This window comes from Artibeus jamaicensis, unplaced genomic scaffold, assembly GCF_021234435.1.
Source record: "Artibeus jamaicensis isolate MK-2021 breed Jamaican fruit bat unplaced genomic scaffold, CSHL_Jam_final contig_760, whole genome shotgun sequence".
Classification (NCBI taxonomy): Eukaryota; Metazoa; Chordata; class Mammalia; order Chiroptera; family Phyllostomidae; genus Artibeus; species Artibeus jamaicensis.
The window spans coordinates 2192399-2214860 of record NW_026521955.1 but is presented as its reverse complement, the minus strand read 5'-3'; the positions used below and the strand labels follow the sequence as shown (position 1 = coordinate 2214860).

The 22462-nt window shown below is 39.1% G+C and overlaps 1 protein-coding gene across 7 annotated transcripts in view; it reads right to left on the bottom strand.

Moving 5' to 3' along the window:
• The window catches only part of MIPOL1 (mirror-image polydactyly 1), a 310690-nt gene extending 303778 nt beyond the window's left edge, over positions 1-6912 (bottom strand). For 2 of the 7 annotated variants that reach the window (XM_037164780.2, XM_053672528.1), the window contains exon 1: positions 6626-6912. The gene's annotated coding sequence lies outside the window, so the exon portion shown is untranslated. Of the gene's footprint in view, positions 1-4454; positions 4518-6625 lie in introns of all 7 variants that reach the window. The other 5 variants (XM_037164775.2, XM_053672526.1, XM_037164774.2 and 2 more) reach the window with 5 other exon arrangements.
• Between the last annotated feature and the right edge of the window lie 15550 nt (positions 6913-22462).

Below are 22462 nucleotides of genomic sequence, written 5' to 3'. Positions count from 1 at the left end.
TGATGATTATTCTATATTTTACTTGTAATTTTGATGTGGTTGTGTGAGGAGGCAAGCCATGTTTACCTATGCTACCATACTGACCAGAAGACTCAGAAGTCTTTTTGTTAATACGTTTTTTAATCTTCACCAGAGGATATTTTTTTATTTATTTTATGGAGAGGATGAGAGGAAAAGAGAGAAACATTGATAGGTTGCCTCCCATTTGTGCCCCGACCAGGGATCAAACTTACAATCTAGTTACGCACCTTGACCAGGGACCAATCCCATAACCTTTTGGTGCACAGGACAACTCTCCAAGAAACTGAGCTACCCAGCCAGGGTGTTCAGCTTAAAATATTAAGTGTACCACTGCCATATTCAGTCCCTTTGTGTACATGTTCTAAACCTCTCCACACAGAATGAAAATATCATACATATTACCCTTTCCTAATTATATTTTATTTAGGATAAGGGAGCACAGTAGAGGAAACAAGCATGCAACTACTAGTCAAAAGAAATGAGTGGCTATATTAATATTAAACAAAATAAAGCAAGAAATATTACCAAGATTAAAGATGTACATGAAACAGTTTAATTCACTAACAAGACATAAATAATCCTAAATATGTAAGTATTTACTAAGGGTGTCAAAATACATAAGTTATAATGAAAAATTATCAGACAAATCCCTAGTTATAGTTAGGAACTTCACCACACCTATCTTAGCAATCAGGAGAATAAATGTTCAGAAAATCAGCAAGGCTACAGAAGACGGTATATCAATCAACTCGACTTCATTGACATTTATGGAAACTCAACCCAACATGGCTGAATACGTAATCTTTTCAAGTGCACATGGCATATTTACCAGAAAAGAACCCATTCTAGTCTATAAAACAAACTTCAACACATTTATAAAAACTGAAATTTTACAAATTATGTTCTCTTACTATAAGAAAAATAAACTACAAACAATGAAAGTATTTAGAAAATCCTCAAACACTTCTAAATAACCCATGATTCAAAAAAAAGAAGGGAAACTATAGGTATTTTAAACAATATAAAAATGGAACTAGATTACCAAAATGTATGCGATGCAGCCACACACAAGACATACAAGAACATAAACTGCAGTGCTGTTTATAGTTTAAAAAATTAGAAGTAGCACAAATAGCTACACATGAAGGTTTAGTTAAACAAATTATGCTATATAAATACTACAAATACTATGCATACATAAAATGACATAGAAATATGTATAAAATAATGTAAAATAAAAAGGGGAAGTTGTAAAATAATAAAACATAACTATTATTATACTAAGAAAATAAAAAAGCGAAAAACTCCCAAAACTATGTATTTAGATACATATACACATATAAGGAAATGTATAAAGAAAGGTCTGTAAAGATACCTTTCAGGATGCAATAATCTCTACAATAACCACTAAAAGAATGGTAACGCATGTATAATTTCCAAAGTATCAAAGGATAAAAATGGAATAATACAAAATATGAATAGGTAAAATGATCCAAATACTATATGCTCCAGTTGTAAAACATGGATGCCTCACTGGATTTTTAGAAATCCAATTCTATGTACACATTAACCAAAGGAAGGCTGACAGCTACATCAAAGTCAGAGAGAGGGCAGAGCTTAGAGAAGACTCAGGAAACCTGACAAGTAAATACAGCATGGGATCCGGATTGGGCCCTAGAACAGAAAAAAAGAACACTGATGAAAAAAACAGTGATATCTGGATAAAGTGTATAATTTAGTGAATAGTATTATATCAATATTAATTTCTTGGTTTTGATCATTATACTATGATTATGCATTGCGTTAACATTAGAAGTAGGGTGAAGGGTTTACAAAAACTCTCTGTACTATTTCTGCAACTTTTTGGTAAGTCTAAAATTATTTCAAAATAAAAAGTTTATTAAATAATTCATACTAACCTATAAAACAAAAAGCATTACAGGTAAAAAGGGATACTTATTAATAGAAAAAAAGGTTCAATTCATAGGGGGAAAAACCAATTATAAAACTGTATGCTTCTAATAACATGACCTCATAATAAGTAAGTCAAAAACAGAACTACAAGAAAGAACACAATCCACAATTACACAGGGAGATTAAACACACAGTAAATTGTCAGTAACTGTCAATCAGTTATACACACATAAATCCATAAGGAAAGAGATTTTCACAAAGGCCCCCATCAAGCCTTTGACAGGTGGGTCTCTAAACAGGTCAACTCATAATGTGGTGGCTGACTTCATCAAAGTGAGCAAGAAAATGCCAGCAAAAAGGAACTTACAGACTTTTGTAACTTAATCTCATTAGTGACAGTGACCATTTTTGCCATATTCTTTTTTCAATTTAATGTTTATTGTATTTTTTCCATTATACCCCTTATAACCCCCTCCCCCAGCAATCACCACTGTTGTCCATGTCCATTTCCTTTTTGCTCAATCTCTCTACCCCTTAACCTCCCCTCACCCCCCCATCTTACAAATTTTTAGAAATGAGTCTCTAGATCCAGTCTACCCTTAGGAGAAAGGATTATACAGCTGTCTGAATACCAGGGTTATGTTAGAAGGTAGCCTATCACAAGCAGCATAATGGAAAAGGCAACTGGAATACAAGTTAGGAGAACTGGATTTTAGTAACTATGTGACTAAATACAATCTCTCAAGGCCTCAGTGTTTTCACTAAAAAACAACTTAGGGTAGCCGAAATGACACCCACAGTCATTTAAATTCTACGTTCTAAATCCTGTGCTTTCCTACTGTATCTTTAGGAAAGGATCATTATTAGATACTTGGTCAAAATGTCTCATTTTACAAAAAAGAGCCAAGTTCCAGGAGAGGTTAACACGGACAGGTAATAAGCCATACTTATTCTGCTTTGCCCAGTGCTCTTTCACTGTAGTGCACACTTTTGCAATTAATGCCCGAAAAAAAATCCTATCCTCTCTTTAAGTCTCAAAATCCATTCAATTCAAAAGGTAGAGAGAGTAATACTGTACTAACAGGGGCAGCAGCAACAACTGATTAATACTGTACATTATTTCTTTTTCTCTCAGCAGCCCGAAAGCTATCTCTGTGGGTGGCATGTGAGATGAAAGTCAGCTGTCCTCTGCTCATCGCAGTCCCAGGTATCCGGACACAAGAGTATTAACATTCTTTGCTAAAAGTAAAGTATAAAAGTCAACAGATAATAGATCATAGCGGAGTCACCTTAAACAAAGTAAACCTAAATGAAGTATCTAAAAATAGAAACTACAACCAGACAACACAAGTTTTGTCCCTACCTGAAACCTGGAAAATGGTGTCCAAGAAACCAACAATGGCAATGTGATGCAGGCAATGTCCGGGGAGTTCTAGGAAGCTAACAATAACAACTGTACTGCAAGATATATTCTTATTCATACAGAAGATATATTCTTATTTCTACCATCGGTGTCCTACCATTAAACATTTGTACTACATAAGTACCCTATTTGCTCCACACTGTTGGAGGTCAAAAGTCAAGGGGGAGTGGTGGTGGGGTGGGGAGGACTCACTTGTTAGAAAACTACCTTTGAAGCACATACCCTTGATAAGCCATAATAATTTGTAGTGACTCCAACTCTGGCTCAAGAAGTGCAGTGAAAACATTGCATATAAATACAATTGTTTTGTGTGGCATTGTACAGCAAAAAGGTGTCTATACTAGTCAAATTATGTGTGTATATACACACACATTTATATAAATGCATGAACACATGTATATAAATGCCTATGCTTAGAATTTCTATTTAAGAATGGCTCAAGGATAGTGGGTTGCTGGTGGTAGAAGCTGAGGCCTAGTGGTTTAACCTAAATCTGTGCTTGCGTAACAATCAAGATTAGAAAAATATTAATTATCCATATCAAAGAAAAATCACATTGGTCGAGACTACCTACAAGCTTCTCATTATTTTAGCATATAAACATCTAAATACAATCCTAAATTCATTTCTATAAACCACCTAAAGTGTTACCTTAAAATGTTAACATAGCCTGAAATAGTATTCAAAGAAAGTTTTTGATATTTTCAAAAGATTTTTGATACTTTTGGTACTGAGTGAAAGGCAGGGAGTCCAAAGTAAGAGAAAGTGACCTGAACAGCCCAATGGGACACTTAAGGAAGAAGGAACCTCCAACCTGGGCAGGGGCACCACAGCTGAGTGTCACAGCCCAAGCCATTGGCTATTACTTCCCGTATTATGAATATATGCAATCAGAAGATATAAATTTCAATCAAGCCATACCAAGATAAAACAGTTCAAAAGACAACACCCATCTCAAAGTAGTAAAAGAGTATTTTATGATTTTTTTTATGTTTTAAATTTTTGTGCACAGAAATATCCAGACATTCACCCTTTCCCTAGGGTTTTATGCAATACCAAACAAGACGTTCGCCCCCCTTCTTTTCTTACTTCTTACCTCTCTTTTAAACAGTTAAGAGAAATCTCAAACAGGTCTCTAATTAGCCTTGTGGTAAAAGTGCTAAAAAGCAAAGAAAATATCTTTAAGGATTTAAAATTTAACCTCAAAATACTAGAGCACACATTACTTAATACTATTATGTATTTATGCTTTTCCAATATAGCCCACCTCAGTTAATGATTTTACTACCGATGAAAAGATTAAAGGGTCATTTCTGAACTGACTTCTTCCCACATAGCAGGGGTCAGAAAACTATGATACAAGAAAGAAAGGAGGGAGGGAGGCAAGCAAACAAGCAAAAAAGAAAGAAAATGAATGAAAGCAGGTCAAAAGGAAGGAAGGCAGGAGGGAGGGAGGGAGGGAGGGAGGGAGGGAGGGAGGGAGGGAGAGAGACAGAGAGATAGAGAGAAAGAAAAGGAGAAAAGGAAGGAAGAAAATACGGAGACTATATATGGTCTCCTAACCTAAAATACAGGCAGCCCTAACTTCACACAGTACTGCTTTAACAGAAACTACACAGCAAGAACTGCCTCTATTTACTATGTGGTTCTGTACATAAAATTTGATGATCCCTGCAATTAAGGATATCCAAATAGCCAATAAATATGTAAAGAGGTTTTTAATATTACTAGTCATTAAGGAAATCAGGAAAAACCCACAATGTGATACCACTATAAGACCCCAAAAATGGCTAAAATAAATAAGACAATACTAAGTGTTGTAAGCATTTGGAGGAGCCAGAATTCTCAAACTCTTCTGAAAGGAGTGCTAATTGACAACTAATTTGAAAAACTTTTTGGCAGTTATACCAGAAATACATACTGCATATTCTACAATGTAGCCATTTAACTACTAGGTATATGGCCAACAGAAATGTATACATATGTTCACTAAAGTACTTACAAAAATGTGCATAGAAATGCACATTTGGCTACAGTAGTCTTTGGCGATTGGTAAGAGCCAAAAACTGGATGGAAGACCATACAGAATAGGAACAAACAAACTACTGCTACATAACTTGTATACATCTCACAAATACAACATGGGCAAAAGTGAAACATAAAGGTCTACATACTGTATGATTCCATTTATGTAAAGTTAACAAGATAAACTCATAGATGACATTAAAAATCAAGATAACGGTTATTTTTGGGAAGGGGGCACAACTAAGAGCCAAGTAATGCTCTTTCTTGATCTAGGTGCTGTATATACTTTGTGAAAATTCAGTGAGCTGTATAGTTATGATTCATGCATTTTTCTGGAGGTCTGTTACCCTCCAAAAATGAAGCCACTAAAGAGAATTCTACAAACTCTCCCTTTGAAGGAAAATTGTGTACATCTCCCATCCACTTTTCTGATTTGCCATCATAATCTCTCACCAATAAGATACCTTTAATTCCTGTTACCTAATGCAGAAGTCAGCTTTGTTTTAATTAATTTTCTTGATATACTATTGCATAGGATACCCGAATGAATATATACCTAGTTCCACATTAGTTCCCAAGGAGGAACTTTGAAAACCCAACACTTTGTGATGGTATGTTAAAATTATCTGGGGAAGAAAAGAAATTCTCCCTTTGTTTTGGTTTACCTTTGTCTACTAATAATACTGTGATTTAATCTGCATAAAATGTTCAAAGGAGCTTTTCAAAAAGCCTGTTCTTGTGGAAAGTTTTTCTTTCTACCACCCTGTCTAATAATGGTGTTATCTTGTGTTTATCCAGTTTCTTCCATCCATGGAGCTTTAAGTACTTCACAAATACGGCTGGGTGGTGTCACCTTTCCTCCCAGTTAAGAGAAATTTGGGCCAAGAGACATCGTAAACCAAAAACGTTCGAACAGTATCTTTCTCCAACATGGCTCAACGTACCTTATTTAAAGAAGCACTGCGTTCTTTGCCGAAAGTTACAAGTGTGAGAACTGAAGTACAAAACGATTTAATGACTCTCAAGGGCAGAGTCAATCCTAGGTTGAACCAGTACAGACCCTCTCACTGCCGCTTAAGGGGAAAACAAACAAAAACCTATACCCTTGAATAAAATGCTCAGCTGCTCAACTCAGAATGAGAAACTGGTAAAGATGCCGAAATCATACCCAGAAAAATAACTTGTGTACTCTGACCATCCAGAGAACCCCATCACTACCATCCCTACCGGGCCAAGTTTCACCTGTGCAGATTCCGCTCTGCGCCGTCACCTAGTCCAAGGTGGCTGCAGCCGGAGTTTCCTGGGCTATTCTCAGCTCACCCTTCCTCTCCTCCGGTCGTCCAACGCTCCGAAGCACTCTCGCTCACCTGAGCTGCGCCCAGTACCGCCCCGGAGCTGACCCCGCGCTCGCCCAGAGTTTCTCTGCGTCCACGCACAGCCTCCGCAACAGCCAATCGCCGCTCGCTGGGATCACCCAGTCCGGGGATCACCGGAGCGAGGAGGTGCGCGCGCCTGCAAACGCGGAGGCGGAGGGACCCAGCACGCTGCGCCTGCGGACCCGCGGGAACGCAGCCGGAACGCGATCCAAGCCGGGGCACGCGGTGAGCACTGAGCATGCGCAATGGGGCCGCGAGGCGGGGTCTCTGGGAGAGGGAGCCAGCTTGGAAAGTCTTCAGGATTTCGGAGAAAAAAGAAGGCGGTGTTAAAGAGTCTTCTGTGGCTGCTCCAGCAGAGTGCTACGCCTGTGGGTACCGAGACGACTGATGCAATCTGAGAGCGCAAAATATTGTCTAGACAAAACCCCATGGGGTTAAAGGAGGAAAACGGCGTGGTTAAAAGACGCGTCTGGTGGCTCCATCTTTAGTGTAGCCTAATCTGCACAGGAGCTGGCGGAATTGTGGTTCCCTGTTTTATTTATTTGCGGTTTGAGGTGAGAGAGAGAGGATGGGACGCCAGGGACGGGAGAGAGGGGCGTGTTGGGAATTGATGGTTGAACGAAAAGGGCAAAAGTTGGACTCCAGTTCGGTCAGCACAAGTGGTACCTATCTCCCGACCAAGGAAAGTTTCAGCAAAAGTTGGCAGTGTAATCTTTCAAAGTACTAGAAAGAGACCTGCTTGCTTGTTTTCAATATGTGGATTCTTTAAGACAAAATGTTGAACCTTCTAGAATTAAAAAGTTTAATTTGTGTGCCTCTTGTTTCAACAAGGAATGACTGTCATAATTAGTTGGCTATTAGTATGTAATTTAAGTGTGGCTCTTTCCCACAGATTAGTATTATTTTTATAAATGTCATGTTAATTCCTTCAGGCACCAAATATTTATTGAGCACATACCATGTACCGGGTTCTTTTCTGGGTGTTGGATAATAAGTAATATTAGCTTTTACAGACAATAGGCGTAATATGAAGTGTTGGCAGTCTCCCAAGTTAGTAAAAGTTAATGAAAGGAACTTACACATTAGTAAGTGTAAAAAAAGGGAGTGAATAAATAAGACATGAAAAAATGGACGTAAATTAGTTGGAACCAAATAGGTTACAAAATTCAAAAACTCTCTGAAGAGGTTTATTACAGACTAAGCTTTGAAATGCATTTTTTCTTTGATTCGGTCAAGCTTTGAAAAAGATATTTATAGACACAATGTACCATAAAAATATATGTAACAAAAAGAGGAGTGATGTAGTTTGTGAGAGTAGGTGGGAAGAGCAGTCAGGAACAATGACTTACTGAAAAGGTTTAGAAGTACCAAGAATGGCCTTCCCTTGGTGGTCCAGTTGGTGCAGCTTTATAGCTTGTCCCTGTGTATACATTTTTGTTTAAAATTATTCTTTTAAACAGATAAGATAGAGATGTGGCTTTAAAAAAAACCCTTAAAAGGTGCAGAAGGATTGTGTCATTTTTAAGTAAAAAGATACTGTACCAGCATCAAATAATTTAAAAAGCCTTTTCATTTGAAAAAAAAAAGTTTAGGACCAACTAAAATTATGTGTAAAAGAAAGATGGAAAGTTGCTTTTTCTATCTAGCTAAGGAATAACAAGAAATAAGATGGGAAGAGTGACCATAACATTAACACAATTTAAATAATGAATTCATAGGTTAAACTTAGAGAAAGTGGTTATACTATTTTTCTTTGGATAAATGTACATTATTAACCCTAGTTTTTAAAACTCATCTGTGTGCTGAAAGTCTTCAGGGTAAAGAGAAAATCCAAGTTTTCTTTCCTTTTGGTAATCTGTTTTTCCTTCTGCCTCTTTTATTCAATGAATTTAGACATTCAGCCTTTTCTCTCTAGTCCTATCTCCAACTAAGGTAACTTTTAATGCTCTTTTCCTGAACTTTTCAGATGACAATGGCTAATTTCTTCCCACCCCCCTTTCTCTACCACCTTCACTCACATATGCATTTCTTATTCTCTATACTGCTAACAGTTGCTAATCTACAAGAAGTGAAAGAGACCAATTAAGAGCTTTCTTTCCTCTTCTTAAGCTAGTTACCAAAGATGTCTGTGCCCTCAATTCCCCTACAAATAGGGCTTTTGCAGAAATATGGATAAGGATGATAAGGAAAAGAAAGTGAACCTGTCTTTCATTACAGGAAGGAAAAGAAGGTCAGATGGTGAATACGCTAAAGTCCATAAATATCATTAGCCTCTGTAAATGTGCCAAACACATCAGTCAACTCTAGAAATGAAATAATGAGTAAAAATGCACAGAAGTAGCTGAGAGTATCTTGTATATTAGTCAAGAGTTCTCTAGAGAAATGGAAACAACGACACATATACAAATACACAGAAATTTTTATTGTAAGCGATGTTATTTTAATTTGCAATTCCCTGATGACATGATGTCGAACATTTTTCTTGTTCATATGACACCTGTATATCTTCATTGATGAGGTGTATGTTTAAATCTTTTGCCCATTTTTTATTGTTTGGCCTATAATTGCTTGTGTTCTTACTAACTTTTAAGATTTCTTTGCATACTTTAGATTCATATCATTTATTGGATATGAGTTTTGAAAATATTGTCTCCTGGTCTTTAGCTAGTCTTCTCACTTTTTTAGTCATATATTTAACAGAGCAGACAATATTAATTTTAATGAAATCTAACTTCCTAATTTTTTCTTTCATAGACTATACTTCTGATGTATTTAAAAAGAGATCAGCAAACCAGGGTCACCTAGACTTTCCCCTTGTTATATTCTAGGAGATTAATCATAATCACTTTGGATTTTACATTTAGATCTATGATCTATTTTGAGTTAATATTTATGAAAGCTGTATAATACATTCTGTATCTAGATTTATTTTTTGCCTGTGGATATCCAGTTGTCCTAGCACCCTTCAATGAAAGACTGTCCTTTCTCCACTGAATTACTTTTGCTCCTTTGTTAAAGATCTCTTTACTCTATTTGTGTGGGTCTATTTCTGGGCTTTCTGTTCTCTTTAGTTTACCTGTTTATCTGTTTTTTCACCAACACCACACTGTCCTGATTATATAGCTTTATAGTATTGATAAAGCTGAGTACTGTCAATCTTCTGACTTTGTTTTTCTCCTTCAATGTTGTGCTGGCTATTGCCTCTCCATATAAACTTTAGGATCAATTTATCACTAGCCACAGAAAAACTTGCTTGGGTTTTGATTGGGATTGCATTGAATCTACAGATAAAGTTGGAAAGAACTGGTATCTTGGACACTATTTAGCTTTCTTTTACATATGTTTGACCTTTGAACAACATGGGTTTAAACAGCATGGGTACACTTATATGCAGATTTTTAAAATAAATATACAGTGGCACTCCATATTCTCAAGTTTTGTATCTGTAGGTTAAACCAACTGCATATGCAGAGAGCTACCTAAGTTATAGGCAGATTTTTTACTGTGTCAGTGGTCGGCGCCCCAACCTTCATGTTGTTCAAGGGTCAACTCTTCATGTAATGTCTCTGTTTATTTACATCTTCTTTGATATTTTGCATCATAGTCTTGTAATTGTCCACATATAGTTCTAATTCACATTTAGTTAAGTTTATACCTAAGTTTGGTTTTTAGTCTGATGTTAATGGTATTGTGCTAATAATTTCAGATTCCGATTGTTCTTCGCTGGTATATAGGAAAACAATTGACTTCTGTATATTAACCTTATCTCCTACAACTTTTAAATAGTCTCTTAGTCTGAGGAAGTTTTCTTTGTTGATGTCTTAAAAATGATTTATGTAGACAATCATATCTTCTATGAACAAAGACAGTTTTATTTCTTCCTTCTCAATCTATATATGTTCATGTTTCATTTTTGGTTGTCAAATACGTAATTTTTTAAAAACTGAACTTAATTCTCTCCTGGTCTCAACATGCATTTCTCTATCCTCCACCATTCCATTTCTGATGTACCTAATAACAGAGCTTCAAAATACCCAAAGCAAAATGTGTTAGAACTGCAGAGAGAGATCCACAATATAAAATTATAGTCAGATTTCAAACTTGTTTCTCAACAATTGATAGAAGAAGCAGACAGATATAGACAGTAAGGATATATACAGTTTGAACAACTTTATAACCTACTTGCCTGATTGGCATTTATAGAACATCACCTATCAACAGCAGAATACACGTTTAGGTCTGCATGGAATACTTACCAGGACAGACCATAAAACAAATACAAATTCACTTAAAAGGATTCAGATCAGGAGTGACATCAGCAAGATGGTGGAATAAGAAGTTACAGACCTGCTTTCTCCCATGAAGACACAAATTTAACAATACAGGGACCATTTACATTTGTGTTTCTGCACTCAAGGAAAGTGTGAAACCAACTGCATCAAAGCCCTGTAAGAAAATTAATAGCACTCACTTGCAGGTGGCTCACACCACAGCATGACATGATTTGGAAAGAAGCTATCAACTTCCAGCTTCTCCCTGGGGAGAGAAAGGAGTAGGATGTATGTCCCATGTTCTGATTTTTTAGGGCATTGCCTGAGTGAATGGTTTCTATTTTACCTGAATCTAAGCTCTGACAGAAAAGAGTGGTTAGTTTGGAAGTTGTTGAGAACCAAAGCAATCAATGTGCGTCCGAGTCCACAGTACTACAGACTAGAACTAGGTGAAAGTCAATTATCAGTTACTGTAGTATCACAGAGGCTGCAGTACAGCAGACAGATGCCAAGGGGAGACCCTAAGTACAAAGTAGGAAACCTGTTCAATTATTAGATTACATGCAGAAGCCCAAAGAGGTCATATCTCCAAATAAGGTTTAAAAGGCCTCCAGAATCTCTAGCCAGAATGGTTGGAGAAAGTTCTCTTTGTACAAAACCGGGGAGAGGTGGCTGATTTTTCAAATGTGGGAGTCCCAGCAAAAGACATTCAAAGAAACAAGGAAAATGGCCCACTGAAAAGAACAAATTAAGTCTCTTGCCACTCTGATAACTCAATATCAGACTTGACCAGCCAGAGGAAGGAATCAGCAAACTCTAAAATGGGACTTTCAGAATTTCCAAGACAGAGGAGCAAAAGGAAAGAGAATGAAGGAAAAATAAGAGAAGCTTAAAGACTTATGAGACACCTCTTGTGGAACAACGTATACATTTTGGGAATCCCAGAGAGGGAAAAATAAAGAGGAACAGAGAATCTATTTGAAGAAATAATGACCTCAAAGTCACAACATTTCAGGAGAGAAATGGACAGATAAATTCAGGAGACTCAAATACTCCACCTAGAATAAATGTGGAGACCGATGCTGAGACACATAATACCAAACTATCAAAAAGAGACAAGAGAACCTTGAAAGCAGCAGGAAAAAGGCAAAATTGTCATGTACAAAGGAGCTTCTATGAGGTAATCAGTAGAGTTATCAGCTGAAACCTTGCTCGCTACAAGGGAGTGAAATAATGTATTCAAAATGCTAAAAGAAAAGGAATTTAATCAAACATATTATATGCTGGAAAACTGTCCTTCAATCATGAAGAAGAAATCGAGATGTTCCCAGAGGAAAAAAGCTGAAATATTACAGCACCACTATAAGAAGTGCTGGTATTTCAGCCCTTCAAGTTGATGCAAGAGGATGTAAACAGCACCACAAAACCATGTGAAAATAGACATCTCAGTGGTAAAAGGAAAAGTATAGACATATAGAATCCTTAGTGTAGGTATATAAATCACTTTTAACTGTGGTATGAATTAAAAATAAAATGTAATTACAAATCTATGTTAATGAATATGCAACATAAAAAGTAATTCCTGTCATCAATAACATAAATGATGGGTCAGATATGTAACGGAGTAGAGTTTTTATATGTAATTAAATTTGTTATCAGATTAAAATAGCTCATTATAATTCTAAGTTGGTGTATGTCATTGTAATGATAACCACAAGGAAAACAACATAGAATATACACAATGGGAAATGAAAAGGGAATCAAAATCTATCATTACAAGAAAACAAAATACAAAAAATTGTGATAATAAAGGTAAAGGTGGGGGGAAATGCTAAAAGACATAGAGAACGCATTTAACAAAATGGCAAAGCAAGTCCTTTTATGTCAATAATTACTTTAAATGTAAATATTAAATGCTCTATTTAAAATACATTAATTGCCTGAATGGATGAGAAAACAAGATTCAACTATATGCTGCCTACAAGACACTTTAGATCTAAGGAAACACTTGATCTCAGTGAAAGGATGGGAAAGGATACTGCATTCGAACAAAAACCTAAAGAGATCAGAGTGGTTATACTATGTCAGAAACTCAAGGGATAAAGAAGGGCATTATATAATGATAAAAGGATCAATTCACCAGTAACATGTAAAAAAATTATGAATATACATGCACCTACATCAGTACTCTGTAATACAGGGGTGAGCAAAAGTAGGTTTACAGTTTTATGAGAGGGGGAATTGTAATAATTATAACCTACATGTCCTTTTTCACATGAACAACTGTAAACCTACTTTTGCCCACCCTTGTCTATGAAGTGAATATTGACAGGACTAAAGGGAGAAATAGACTGCAATACAGTAAAAGCAGATTTCAATATTTAAGTTTCAGTTATGGCTATAACAAGACAAGAGGATCAGTAAAGAAACAGAAGACTTAAATAACACTATAGATCACTTAGACCTAATAGACATAAAGCCCATTTTACCTAACAATAGCAGAATACATACTCTTCTCAAGCACACATGGAATATTCTCTGAACATGTTAGGCCACAAAACTAGTATTACCAGATTTAAGAAGATTGATAATACTAGTGAATTGAAAATAATTCAAAGTATCTTCTCTGGTTACAATGAAATAATTCTAGAAATAAATAGCAGAAGGAAAACAGAAAAATCTACAAATATATGGACATTAAACAACTCACTTTTAAACAACCAGTAGGTCAAAGAGGAAATCACAAAAGATTTTAGAAAACATCCGCGGACAAAATAAAAACAACATTAAAACTATGGGATGCATGCAGCAAAAGGTGTATGAAAAGTGTAATAGTGGTAAATTCATATATTAAAGATAATAAGGATCTCAAGTCAACACCCTAACTTTGCATCTCAAGGAACTAAAAAAAGTAACCCAAAGTTATAGGAAGAGAGTAAATAATAAAGATTAGAGCAGGATACAAAATCAACACACACAAATCAATTACATTTCAATACACTAATAATGACCAATGGGAAGAGGAAATTAAGAAAACAGTCTCATTTACTATAGCATCAAAAAGAATAAAATACTTAGAAATAGACTTAACTGAGGAGGTAAAATACTTGTACATCGAAAACTATAAAGCATTGTGAAAAGAAATTTAAAAAGATACAAATAAATGGAAAGACATCTGTGCCCGTTAGTTGGAAGACAATATTGTTAAATGGCCCCGCTACCCAATGCAATCTAGAGATTCAATGCAATCCTTATTGAAACCCCAATAGCATTTTTTGCAGATTAGAAAAAATATTTTAAAATGCTCTTGGAAATACCAAAAAAAAACAAAACAAAAAACCCCAAAGAGCCAAAGCAGTCTTGAAAAATAAGAACAAAGATCTCGCAATTCCTGATTTCAGAACATACTATAGAAAACAGTAATCAAGTGGTATTTTGCATGTCTCTTCATATAGTCTTCCTTCTGTGAATGTCTGCCTCTGTGTGCAGATTTCCTTCTTTTATAAGGATATATTCATATTGGATTAGGGTCACCCTAATGACCTCATTTTAGTTTGATTACTTGATAAAGACTGTATTTCCAAATATGGGCATACTCTGATGTTCTGGGGGTTAGGATTTTGACACATCTTTTGGGGGAAACACAATTCAACCCATAACAATACCTTGAGAAACATGAAAATGAAAATACAATATTGATGCAGACCTCAGCTCTTGATGTGGACCCCATCTCGTGGGTCCAAGGCATTATGGATGAGACACGACAAATTCACATGGACTACTGAATCCTGTGGAGGAAAAGAGACAGCGCGGCTTCTCTTTCAAGAGAAGAAAAAGCCTGGGTCCTTGTCTTGACAAGCTTTTATTGCTTTTCTGGGCACGTTACATGATGGTCCTCATTATGCCCAGGTTTGCTTTAGGTGGTTACCTTTTACAGAAAACAAAGGAGAGGGTGCCACCAATCACACCACAGAAGAAAGATATTTGCAAATGTAAAGGGAAAAGTGGTTGAACTGGTTATATTCATCCTTGGAAGGTTTAGCATGGATTTTAGTAAGTTACTTTAAAGATATGCAGTAAATATTTCCTGCCTTAATTCAGGGTGAGGGAGTTTTAGCAAAAGCAAGTCTCATAGCAGTCTAGGTACAATGCAGGTCTGATTCCTCACAGGAGAACCTATCTGTGGATGTGGGTCCTGTGCATCTCTGAGTGGGAGCTGGGCCCATGCCATGCAGAACGGTCTCCTATATTTCCCCCCTTGTTTTTAGTTAGGACCGCTGTAGATCCCACAATGCTTGCAGCTTGCTGGACTCTCACACAACCCTGGGAAAATAATTTGCAAGTGCATCAAAGTACACAGAGCATTATTATAATCAGTAAGCAACCAGCAGTTCTGAAGACCCACATTCTCAGATTAAGCTCATCAATCATTGTCAGGCAGTAATGATCAAATAGATAATATTCAAAGACCTTTGAGGGCCTATTTTGAGTCAGGGTCAAATAGCTGAAGACCACAAAACTTTGGGGAAACAAACTCATTTCAGGCTTGGACCCTTATCATTTAAATTTAGGGTATGAGTAAAGCAGGTTTCACAGGATTTTATGCATTCTTTCTGACGCCTGATTGCCCCAGGGAACCTGCCCTTTCCAGTACAGGGCCACACCTACCTCCTGCATTGTTTCGGTCTTAGGTCAAGCAGAGGAAGTAAGGCAGCCAAGAGAATTGGAGACTTCTTGCAGACAGAAAGAGGATTCAGGCTTTGTCAAAGCTGAGGGGTGAGGATCCATCACCCCCTTTTTCTATAGCCCCCCAAGTCCTTCCCTGAGGGCCTCCTCATGATAATGCCTCTTAGGTCGTCCTTCCCTTGAGAAATCTTACCAGTCATTGGCTAATTGATCACGCACTGGGGGGCAGGCAGGGTGAAGTAAAGTGGGCAGAGGCAGTGCTCCTGCCGGGGAGATAAGCTTCATCCCTGCAGTGGCTTAGGGTCCCAAGGTCTCTCACTCAGTCTTAGCCATCAGGGGGTTACAGTTTCTGAAACCAGGTATGGCAGTTTCCAACATCTAATCTCCCCCTTTTTTGTTTGTGAATGCAATTGTAGCTGTTAAGCCTGTGAAACCTGAATGCAATCCTAAGAAAACAACCTCCATATATATCATAAAGCACAAATAAGGATCAAGACAAGGAGGCATCCAAGGGCTGTCATGACCCAAATTCATAAATTTAGTTCATTGAGCCAGTTTTTAGGATTCGGTCGTTGTAGATTATTGTGGACGGTCTGGAGCACCTTTTTGTTTGGTAAGGCCTTTGCTCAAGGATTAAGAGCATTGACGTCCCCCCATTTGGTGGGGACATGCCCAAAGGGAACATTAGGAGGCACTGAGGGATTATTGCCCTCTGTGGGAGGCGCTTGAGCCTTGGCCCCTGTCTTTGGGGCAGGCCCTATCCTCCTCCGTTGGTGGACCCAGGCCCGCGAGTGATGGTGTGGATGTCCGTTTTTCCTCTGGTTGTTCAGGGTCAGCTGGGCCATCTGGCCTGCTAGGGCCCTGCCAAGAGCCATCTCTATATAAAACCTGAGGATAAGATGACTTTGGCTCTTTCTTCTGAAAATGTTTCTTAATTGGAGTGCAAAGTGATTCATCACAATTTAGAATATTATATGTAAACATGGCTAACATGATCAGATTTGGGGGGGAAGACTCATGGCTCCTCCTTTTTTATTAAGATTTTTTAAAGTATCAAGAGCCTGTTCTATAATGGCCTAACAGGTTGGATTGTAAGGTATTCCTGTTTTATGTCAGACGTTCCAACGCTGAAGAAAAGGAGGGTGTCCAGGGCCATTATCAGTTTTAATTTGCTGAGGCTGTCCTAAATGACTAAAGGCCTCAAGCCAATAGGCCTGTATATTTTTATCAGATTCCCCTGCCAAGGCAGATGCATGTAGGGCACCAAAGTATCAACAGAAATATGAATGTATTTGAATTTTCCAAAGGGAGACTAATGAGTGACATCTGTTTGCCAAACTATTTGAGAACTTAGTCCTCGAGGATTAACTCTTGTGGATGGGGGTGCCTTGCTAAGGGCTTGGCAGCCAGGACATTCTTTAATGATTTGTTTAGCTTGGGAGGGAGTAATATTACATTGTTTTCAGAGTGCCTGGCTATTTTGATGAAAAAACTGATGAGAAGCTACAGCTTCCTGGAATGCAGTAAGGACACTGACTAAGGCATCTGCCTTATTGTTACCGTCCACCAGGGGGCCAGGCAAGCCTGAATGGGATTGAAGATGAGTAATGAAGAGGGGGTGTTTCCCTTTGTCAAGGAGGGACAGCGGGGTCAAAACTAGGTTAAGTAGATTGGGGTCCATAGAAGTCTTAATTAATGCCTGATCTACATCCAGAATAGTATAAACAGTATATCCCAAGTCACAGACTGTATTCAGAGGTTCCTGGGGCCATTGCCACAGGGCCACGATTGCAGCGAAAAGCTCGGCCCTTTGAGTACAGGAATGTCCTGAGGATACAAACTTTATCCAGTCTTTGCCCTCTTGCCAGGCAATAGCAGCCCATCCATTTTTTTCTAGACCCTCAAGAAACGCAGTTCTGGTTCCAGTTATTGGCATTGTGCTGACTTTTTCTGCTAGCCTTATTCGAAGGAATGGAATGTTTTCAAGCAATTTATCTGAGGGCAGATTAATTTCTAGTCCTCCTACAAAGTCAGCTATGGCACATTGAAATTCTAAAGATTGAGCAGCCAATTGTAAATAGACTTGAGTTAAGGGGATGTGAATAAAGGCAGGATCATATCCAAATAACTGCTGTGTTCACTCATGTCCTTTTATAATAAGATGGCACAATGCAGTTATATAGGTGGCAATAGTGTGTTGTGAGATGAGACAGAAAAAGCCACTCTATCATAGCTAAGTGAGGTGACAGCTGTTCTGGAAGACCCGGTAGAGTGCCTACATTTGGGAAACAGAAAGGCCGGACAGGAAACTGTGAATTAATTCTAGTTAGTTGTCACTGCTGAATATGTTGATTTATTATAGTTAATTCTTATAGGGCCTCGGAGAACAGTTTTCTGGGGGAATTAAGATCTGGGTCTCCTTTAAGGGCATTAAATAAATGAGTTAGTTGTTGGGTAGGTATTCCAAGAATGGGTCACACCCAGTTGATTGTTCTCAGAAGTTGTTGGAGGTGATTAAGAGTCAAATCTTCGGGGGTATTAATTTGAAGGACTTGAGGCCGAATTGTCCTATGAAAAAGAATATAGCCTAAATATTTCCAAGGTTCTGAATGCTGGATTTTTTTCTGGAGCAATTACTAGCCCAGCAGAGGCCACATAATTTTAAAGAAAGGAAGCAGTTTTTGCTAAAATATCTTGTGAAGGAGCTGCGATCAGGATGTCATCCATATAATGATAGATAATTGAATTCGGAAACTGATCTCTTACGGGCTGAATAGCTGTATGAATGAAATGCTGGCAGATAGCTGGGCTGCTCAGCATTCCCTGAGACAAAACTCTCCATTGAAACCTCTGTAAAGGCTGAGAATTGTTAATGACTGGGAGGGAAAATGCAAAGTGCTCCTGATGCTTTTCTGCTAAAGGGATTGTAAAGAAACAATCCTTTAGGTCAATAACTAAAAGTGGCCAATCCTTTGGAATGCAAGCTGGGTTGGGGACTCCTGGCTGCCGGGGGCCCATAGGCTGGAGGGATTCATTGATTTTTCTTAGATCATGAATGAGCCTCCCTTTGTCAGATTTCTTTGCTACAACAAAAATAGGCATATTCCAAGGGTTGTTAGAGGGCTCAATATGACCTGCTTTTAATTGTTGTTTAACTAAAAGACAGGTCTGTTCAAGTCGCTCTCCATTAAGTGGCCGCTGATCAAACCATTCCAGTGTATTGGAGAGCCAGGTAAGCAGTAGGGGAGTTATAAGAGCAGTGGCCACTAGGGAAAATGCAGCAGAGAGATTCGCATCCCCCACTGACTGAGGAGATCATAGCCCCAAATATTAAGGGGCATAGGCAGGATACATGGCTGAATTCTCTTTACCTGTCTTTCTGGTCCATAGCATTTAAGAGACCATACACTGACTTGTGGTTGAGAAGCTCCTCCAACACCTATTACAGGCGTTCTGCTGTCTGCTAGAGGCCATTCCCGAGGCCAAAACTGGTTTAAGATAATGGAGCTATCTGCTCTTGTACCCATGAGGCCTTGAAAGGTCTTATCCTTTATCTATATTTGTAAGATTGGTTTATTTAATTTAGTTGATTCTGTCCAAAAAACTGATTGATTGTATTACCAAAGCCTGCCCCCCCCCCACTGTATTCTGAGATTATATAGGGGAGTAGGAGCAGCTGGGCAATACGTGTTTGGGCAGGAATGATAACCAGAAGCTTTAAGCATGATTTTAATTTGCCTTTGATAGTCTGAGTCAATGACCCCTGGCTGAACAAAAATGCCTTTGGTAGTAATACTGGATCTCCCCAATATTGAACTGACTGTTCCTGGGAGTAAAGGTCGCCAGACACCGGTGGGAGCTATAATTACTTGATCCTGTAACTTTTAAGATGAGCTCGTTGGTGGTGACCAAGTCCAGCCCTGTGCTTCCGAGGGTGGCTGCAGGAAGATCAGAAACTGTGCATTTCCCTGCATTCCCTGATATTGATTGCAGTTCTGAAAGCTCCAGTTGGGGTTGGGGGCACTGGAGCAGGTGCCCTGTAGGAAGTTTCCCTGAACAGGTTGGCTGTTTTTGTCAAATTTAGAGCTGCATTCCGTTGCCCAATTTCTGTCCTTGCCACAACTCGGACAGTCCTTTAGGCAAAGCTTGTAATTACCCTTTCCTCTTTCCATTGTGGACAAACGGTCCTTGCACAGGTGACTGGGCTTTCCACAGTTGTAACATCTGGTATCTCCCTTAATTGCAGCAACTAAAAGAGAAGCTTTTTGCCGATCTGTGCCGACATCTTGACAAGCCTTGATAAACTCACTGATGTCTTTGGTGGCAGTTCGCAGGGGTCCTATAATGGTCCTGCAGTCTTTGTTAGCATTTTCATAAGCTAGCTGCCACAAATGAGATTTGGCTGCTCTGTTATTATCTATTTGTCTTTCAGTAGGTTCTTGGAGGTGATCAATAAAGTCAATATATGCCTCCGAAGTACCCTAATGCATATTGGCAAAGGAAGAAATTTCCCTGGCCTGAGAATCAGGCACAGCCTTCATGGCTCTGAGAGAAATTTGAACACTTTGACTGAAAGCGTGAGGATCAAGCCTGGCTTGAGCGGTAGTGGTGGCAAGGTCACCAGACCCAAGCAGCACAGGGAGGGTGGCAGGGCTGTTCATTCGTGCGTTCTCAGCTGCTTGCCGGCCGGCTTGCTGAGAGTACTCTGAATGCCAGACTGTGAACTGAGCTGGGGTTAAGGCTGTCCTGGTCAGAGAAATCCAGTCACAAGGGGCCATTCTATAGCTGTCAGTGATGGCTTGAAATAGCCCATTATATAAGGAGATTGAAGTCTATTTTCTGTAATGCTCTTTTTTATATCCTTGTAAAGGGGAAGAGGCAGGGGTTCAGGGACATTTCTTTGACCCCTGACTATAATGGGGAAGGCTGAAAGGGCATCCAAAGCCCCAGCCTCTGCTGCCTGCTGAGCCATGTCGCATGGCCCTAACAGGGTGTCTGTCTAAATTTTCTGGCTCTCTTGGTGGTGAGTCATCCTGCAAGGAGGAACTCTACCAGGGTTGAAGTAAGGAGTGATGGCTAGGAAGCAGGTCCTCCGGTGGTGCTGTAGGCAGAAGCTTCATAGCTGGTTCTTCTACTACATCACATATGACTTCCTCCTCTGAACTAGACTCTTCATCCGCCTTTTTGACTAGTTCTGATCTCCTAGCCCATATGGGCAGGAGAGCAGTCCTGACTAGCTCCCAAGTTACTAAGTTCTGAGTTCCAACAGAAATTACAACATGCTATAATGTTCTTAACCTACTGCTTGTATCTTCCCAAATCTTTATATCTAAGGTTCCCTTGTCAGGAAAAACAGGGTAGTATTCCTTTATAGTTTACAAAAACTGAATGAGATGCTGTTCCTTCACCTTGCAACCCATTCCCCTGAGGAGCTGCTGTTAACATCCACAGATAAACTTCCTGCTCTTTAGATGAACCAGAGCCTGTTCTTGCTATTAAAAGGCTCCTTTTTTACTTTCAATTGTCTTTTCAGATTCCACTGCCTGTGCTGAACCCTAACCAGTTAGCTGTTGAGGGACATAATGTGCCGTTAGTGAAAGTTAGTCAGAGAGAGGGGTACCAGACTTTCTGAGTACCCTCACCCCGCTTATGGGTTTCAGGTTCTCCCCAAAAGTTTAGGACTGCGGGGGGGGGGGGGCTCGTAGTGCTAGGTGACCAACCTTTATATGGTGCTTCCAGGACGAGCCAGAAGTTAGAGTAAGTGGTGTTGAAGGGCCCTATAAGGCCCCTGGGCATCTCGGGAATTGATCCCAGACACCCTTGCAAGGTTCTGACTCACGTGGGAACACCCAGTTTCTCCGGTGGAGGAGAGGAAGTGCCTGTTGTCTTCAGGGCTTGGCAAATGTCAAAAACTCCCATGCAAAACCTGTGACTAACACTAAATTCTTCTGGAAAGCGATCTTTGGAGTCTGGTTGGAACCAAGACGCTCATTCACTATCTGCTTTTCCTTATACAGGTGGATGGAGGGAAAAGGCAACATTGAAAGGACCGTAAGAGGGGCTTAAAACAAAACAATTTGCTGAGATGCTTGTAAATTGTCTTGTAACTAGTTGGTTTCTAAAGCTGATTAAAGGGAAAATCTTTGCTCTTTCTCCCAAGCTTAGACCTAGTTGGGGGTTGTGCTACGGGGATGGGCTTGTGAGTGTTTATATAGTATGCCTCTCGTTGTGTGGACTTTTGCTTGTAGCTGGAGGGAAACTTGGTATTGTAACACAGTCCATGTCCTAGCTAATCCTGTCACAGCTGACTTCTAGTGCGGGCACCCTTGTGGCTTTTAATTGCTCAACCTTTACCCACGAGGTTGCGGTGAATACTTGGGAGAGAGAGCAAGGTTCTTAACTTATTAAAGAAGGTACAGTTGCAAAGTGGTCACAAGAGAGGGCAACCTAGAAGGAAAACCCTTTTCCTCTGAAATCTAATACAACCTACAACTTAAACGATGTCGTTGGCCCTAACCTGGGCTCACGCATGCACTCCAGCCAAGTTGGTGTGTTGACCAACAATGGCTTGTAGCCCTGGGTCCTTGTTCCTGGGCACCAGCTGATGTGGACACTGGCTCATGGGGTCTGCAGCATTATGGATGAGATGCAACAAATTCACATGGACTACCAAGTCCTGTGGAGGAAAAGGGACAGCACAGCTTCCCTCTCAAGAGGAGAAAAAAGCCTCCGCCCTTGCCTTGACA